A 6240-nucleotide genomic window follows, 5' to 3' on the forward strand; every position below is an offset into this window, starting at 1 on the left:
TTATTTGATATGCAATTTCCTTTTCCTGTTCCTCATTTTATGGAGTAGCCCCAACTTGCCCATTTACAAACATGAAGTAATTCTTTTTTTTTTTGTTTTTTTAGTTGGTACTCACACACACGTCTATACTAAGATTTAAACTCCTAACCTCCCCTTTGGGAAGTAAGAGGCTGATATCGCTAAGCCACTGGCATGTTAATATCTTACTTTTACTTTCACCAAAAGAAAAATCATGATTTTGATTTCTTAGAGCTGAAACAAAAGGTAGTCATGTTCATGTTCAGCAAAACCTCTTATTTTGAAAATTTTGAAAGTGGGATAGTAGAAATCAAGTTCAATAATCATGATTTTGCTTTTGTTTTCTAAATTGCGGGAATACTTGTAATTTTTTCTGTTCTAGAATATCCAAATTGAAAACATGATAAATTTCTCACTTGTGCAAAGAATGTCATGAATTTGTTCAAACACTAATAATTTAAATGGTTTCTGTAGCTATGCCCATCGCTTGAATATAAATTAACCAGACTACATATACTCATGTGCCTCGTATCATTAATTAATATTTGAAATTGTGATTAATACAAAATCATACAATTTCAGGTTATATACATTCTAAAAAAAGGATTATTTTTTCTATCTCCTATCAAAAAGAAGAAGACAAAAAACAAAAGAAGAAGAAGAAGAAGAAGAAGAAGAAGTTGCCTAGATATATAATTTCAAGTCTTGTCTTAAATGTTGGCTTCACGAGTTGTCATCTACTATATGCATTACATGTATCTTTGCCATATTATCCACCGTCCCTCCAATGCAATAAGAAGCCATAGACCTGTAAAAAATAGCAGATAGATTTTTGTTTATAACGGTTGGAATAATATTATATTACTTGATTCCATAGAATACACCACCTAATGTAGATCAACGTACTTATCATTATGAAAAGTCAAGAAAAGCATATGCATACCTTATATAATTCAAGTTGATTGTAGTAACACTTGAATGTACAAGTTTATATAATATTACATACTATCACGGATAAAAAGTAAAGGGGTAAAAATGAATTTTGGAGGGTAGTAGTATATTTTTTCGATAATTTTAGGAGGACAAATGTAATATTTTATATGTATATTATTAAAAATGTATATTATTAAAAATGAACAAATTATAAGAATAAATTACTAAAAAAAAAAAAAAAAATTTAGTTGGGGCTGCCTTCAATGAAGACCCATCACTGCATACAATGAATAGAAAAACATAAGAAACTTGGCTACATCTTCTTTGACCCTAGTTTATCAAACTATATATATATATTTATGTGGCTAATCCCATTCATATGGGACAAAGAGATAAACCTTAAACCTTAAAACTCTTCCATACTAGTTCTTCCGGGCAATTTGTCAAGCATAGAGCATGAAAAAGGAGAATGTCAACCATCAGGAGTTGAGAATAATGGAACCTGTGAATAAAGGAAGAATTTGAAAATGAAAAATCAAATGTCAATGCAATTTGATATAATCTAGGATAAAATCATGCACAGATACAGAACCAAATTGGTATGAGGATGAGAGAGAAAGAGAACTTATACATATGAGGAGAGAGAAATAGAAATGAGGATGAGAGAGAAAAGTCCCAGATCTAAGAAGAGAGAACTCACCCTGTCATCGTTGTTGCTGATTGAATGGTTGTTGGTGGCGTCACTGATCGACTAGTTGTGGGTGATGTTGCTGATCGACTGATGGTTGTGGGTGATGTTGCTGATCGACTGATGGTTGTGGTGTCACCAATATGATAGATAGAGGGGTTTGCAATGCATAAGAGAAAGAAAGGGGTTTTGCGTGAGAGAGAATCTGTGTTATAACGATATTTAATTGCGTAAATTTTTAAGTTGGTCCTTCCGCTACAGTAGCTAGAAGTAATTCTCCGCTACAGCAGAGAAAGCATACAAAGTAAGAAAACTTCACTCTCTTTCTTCATTAGATATGAAAGTACTTCCTAAAAGATAAAAAATAAAAGTATTTTACTAAACATGATTTGTAGAAACCGGTCCCTTTTTTGATTTTTCTGAAATTTTTTTTTTTCCGTTTATTTTTTTTGGGGTTCAAGTCTTGTCGAACGGGACCGAGTCAAATGCTCGGGAATAGTTCTCGACAGTTCTTTCATTTACAATTTGTGTTGCACTTGTTTTTGTTTCATCTTTTATTATTTAGGGTTTTATGTGCAATTAAGTTTGAGAACATTTTCTTTTTTGGAAGCCTTTATGCGAATATCTTTTGGAGATATTTTCATTTGGGACAATAGTGCGATTATCTTTTTAGATATTTTCTTCGAGGGACTATTGTGCAATTAGGAAAGTTAGAGACATGTGTTGGAAGGAGATTGGTGACATGTGAGGGGCTAGGATGGTGACATGTGGAGGGTGGAGATGTGTGTGTGTGTGATAGAGGTAGTGCTAGAGAGTGTGTGTTTGTTTATATATATCATCTTTCTTAGCCATTTTTTCCCCTAATCTTTATCTTCTTCCTCTCTCTAACCCTCCTTTATTGTTAGCCAAGCTTAAAGCTTGCTTTACATTGCCTTCCACTTACCATTTGGGCTTGCCATAAGAGGGAGAAAGGTTGGGGATACTAAAGGCTTCAAAACCCATGCCCATATTTTCATTTTCGGACACCTTTAAGTGTGAGGGTGGTTTAAACCTTTGATTCTTTACTTGCCATTGAAGAGTTTTATGTAGGCCTTGGTAAAGGCCATCTTTTCATCCAATTAGTTTTCCGTTTGGACTGTTCTTGAGATTTTGGTTTGAGCACAGGTTTGGATTTGGAAGGTGCCACAAGAGGATTAGTTGTTCTTCTCGTTGTCCCTGACGTAACCCCAAAGTTGCATCACTTTTGGTGCGATTTTGTTTTGGTATCATTTGAGGTATTCACCTCAAATTGAGGTAGGGGTGTCTTATGCTAGTAATTTACAATTTCTTTACATTTTGTGGATGTGGATATATGTAAACCATGATTAATTGCAAGTTGTATATGTGAGCTACGCTTAATTTGACTATATATGTATTATGTATCATGCTAAGTATTTATATTGTCACCCTTGTATTACTTGTGTCTATATCGAGTTTAGAAATGTCAAGCATGATAGAAATGGGGGGAATTTGAGTAATTAGTTGTCTTATTTTTATCTAAGCATGATTTATGTTGAAATAAAGATATTGAAGATGTTTGTGTGTATATGTGTTAGTAAACATTTTAAGGACTTGATTGAATGGCTATTGAGTAGTCTAGACTTTGTTTTAGCATTGGGATTTATTGAGCTATTATTGTTTATGTGTGAATCATTGTGTGAGTGCCATTTTGGATATGGGTACATAGTGGTCCTCATTTGGTTTAAGGATTTAGAAGTTATATGTGTACAACATGCATGACATAAATTGAAGGATATACGCTATCCGAACTTTGAAAAAGTGGACATCGCCTCCGAGGGTTAAGAGTCCCTATGAATATTGACCAATAGGGTGCGGAAGTGCACCAATATGTTTTAAAGAGCGGAATATAATTCCGACATATCATCACTTTTGCATCATAGCGTCACATGTGTGAGTTGCATCATAGTGGAGTCTATGTATAGTTTTGAATTCATAATTCTTGGAGTTATGTAGACCTTGTTATCTTTTTAATTCCGTGGTAGTCGTTTTATGATAAGGTGCTTTATATGAGTTACGATCCCTCTATGATCCTTACTTGTCGACTTGTTAAATGGGATACATTGTGTAACGACCAAAACCCGTGGGTCCAAATCGTTCTCTAGGTCCTTACCTGAACCCGAGGACTCATAGTAGGTCAACAATCATTCACTTTCCCAAACACCATTAATACAATGTACGTAGGTCATCAAATGAGGGTAAGAGGGGTAGTATAGGAAAGGAAAAATAGAAGTGGCAGGTTATAAGAATCGGTCGACGTGAAGTCGGTTACACTTTGACCGGTTGAAGGATAACGATTGACGTGAAGTGGTTACATGTTGATCGGTTTGTCCTAACAACAATGTTTTGGCTACTGTTCACATACCGATCCACGTGTAGGCATGAACATGTTGACCGAAACCTACTTTCCCTTGTAAGCATTGCTCCTTTAATTGCTCCACCAAGTTGCAATACTGAATCTCAACCACTACCATACCACCAAATCACCACTGAAATGATACTATAACACCATTGTACGTATATATATATATATATATATATATATATATATATATACACATATATATATATTACACTTACGTGAAAATATCCTAATACAAATATAGACTTAGGCTTATCCATATATAAGATGTAAAACATGTCCCAAAAGTACATAATTATAATTTCAAGGTCTCATTACCCAAAAATAGGTTGTAAAATAAAATTACATAAAACCCGCTTTTGAATTAAAATTCATTCACAAATATTCCACACCATACATTAGATTACAAAATAATATTTAGAATTAATAAATACAAACCTAAAAGAGTAAAGCTCTGATGACATTGCAACGATTACAAAATAATACAAGTTTAGCACAAGGCTTTACAAAATTTACATTGATTACAAAAGAAATCAAATTGTCCCTCTAATCCCATCTAAGATTGTGGGGGGAAATCATCCACCACCTCATTTCCATGACTTGAAATATGATAATTAGGGGAGAACACAATGGCTCAGTAGGAGGTGCCTAAAACGCACTACTTAATGATTATGTGAATCACATACAAAGTATAGAATAAAGGAAAGAGGATCATGATTATTTTGGGAAAAAACAATCATGTAATCTAAGTCCCATAAATATAATGAGATGCAATGCTAATGCAATGCCAATGTCTCTCCTAATTTTCTAAAATCCTTTCCAACACCATAACCACCAAACCGTTAATGTAACCCGGCCCGAGATGACTCCCCAGTGCCATGAGAGGAGGGTTGGCTAACTATCCCCAACCTAAGGTAACTCCTTAGCGTTTTTGGGGCATAAGTAACTCAACCACTCGGAGGGCAATCTCCCTACGTCTCCTTTAGGTTCCATTAACGCCACGGACACAAGGTTACTCCTTACCATCCGATTTTCGCAAACTTCCTTTCAAAACTTTTCCAAAATCAATTTTTCTTTTAAAAATCAAGTTCCCTTTTTCTTACCCAATGTCAATGCATGAATGTAACATGCATTTCAATGTCATGTCAACATGGGAATTCATACATTGAACCGCAATCATATTTGCATGATTTGGAGATAATTAATATAATAATTTCTTATACAATCAACTCATCATTCATGGCATTTTAAACATGTAAAGCATGTAATAATGTTATTCAAGCATGTATCTTCACAATACTACAAATAACACGTAAATTTACACATTGTCATATAGAGTACAACAATCATGCTTCACACACATATATGCCTTAATAACCATGAACAAAACTTACAAATTAAAATGCTATGGTACAAATACTATGAAGATAATTTACAAGAACCAAAGAAATTGAGCTTTAGAAACCCCAACCTCAAAATCAAGCCAGAGCCCTAAATTTGACCCAAATCTTGAAATTCCAAAATAACACAAATAAAGATTCATTCTTATCAAATCGTAGCCCTTGTTGTGCTCGTTAACTTTGCCTTCAATGGCAAAGTTCAATTCCAAGTGGAAAAAAGTGAATCCAAGCTTTAAAGTGTGGTTTAGAGAGAGAAAAAGAGATTTGAGAGAGAGAGAGAGAGAGAGAGAGAGAGAGAGAAAGCTTCGGCAGAAATGGTGGATGAAGAATGATCAAGAATTGGTCATTTGCTCCTTTATGAAATGGTTAGTCAATGCTGGCCCCGGTTGACTCTAAAAATGACTAAAACACCCATTCCTTGCATATACACACATGCTATAAATGCAAAATATAACACATAACTGGCCACATGGATACACCCCAAATAAATATATATGAAATGTAATGATCTCAAAAAATAATCCCGAGTACGAAAAATCCGGGTGCGGGACCCACTTAGTACTTCTTGGCCCAAAAATCCAAAAAATGAGTAAAAGACTATAAATGCATTTCTAAGAGTTCTAAGTTCAAAGAAATGCACCAAACCTCACTCAGAACCTTCGTAGCATGCTAACCAGTGCATGGCATGCAAAACAAAGTGAAAAATTTAAAAATTCAAAAAATACCAAAAAAATAAAAAATTACGAAACGTCACAATTTCCCCAACTCACAAGGATTTCATC

General features: G+C 34.3%; 1 long non-coding RNA gene across 1 annotated transcript; it reads right to left on the reverse strand.

The window, feature by feature from the left end:
- Window positions 1-540: 540 nt before the first annotated feature.
- On the reverse strand, window positions 541-2355 carry LOC132279191 (uncharacterized). Its single transcript, XR_009471240.1, has 3 exons — window positions 1652-2355; window positions 1357-1453; window positions 541-826 (listed from the first exon to the last, which is right to left on the reverse strand). It is a non-coding gene; the product is annotated as an uncharacterized LOC132279191 (long non-coding RNA).
- Between the last annotated feature and the right edge of the window lie 3885 nt (window positions 2356-6240).

Source organism: Cornus florida, unplaced genomic scaffold, assembly GCF_030987335.1.
Source record: "Cornus florida cultivar Cherokee Brave unplaced genomic scaffold, ASM3098733v1 CherokeeBrave_3.0.0_Hap2_Chr10, whole genome shotgun sequence".
Lineage (NCBI taxonomy): Eukaryota > Viridiplantae > Streptophyta > Magnoliopsida > Cornales > Cornaceae > Cornus > Cornus florida.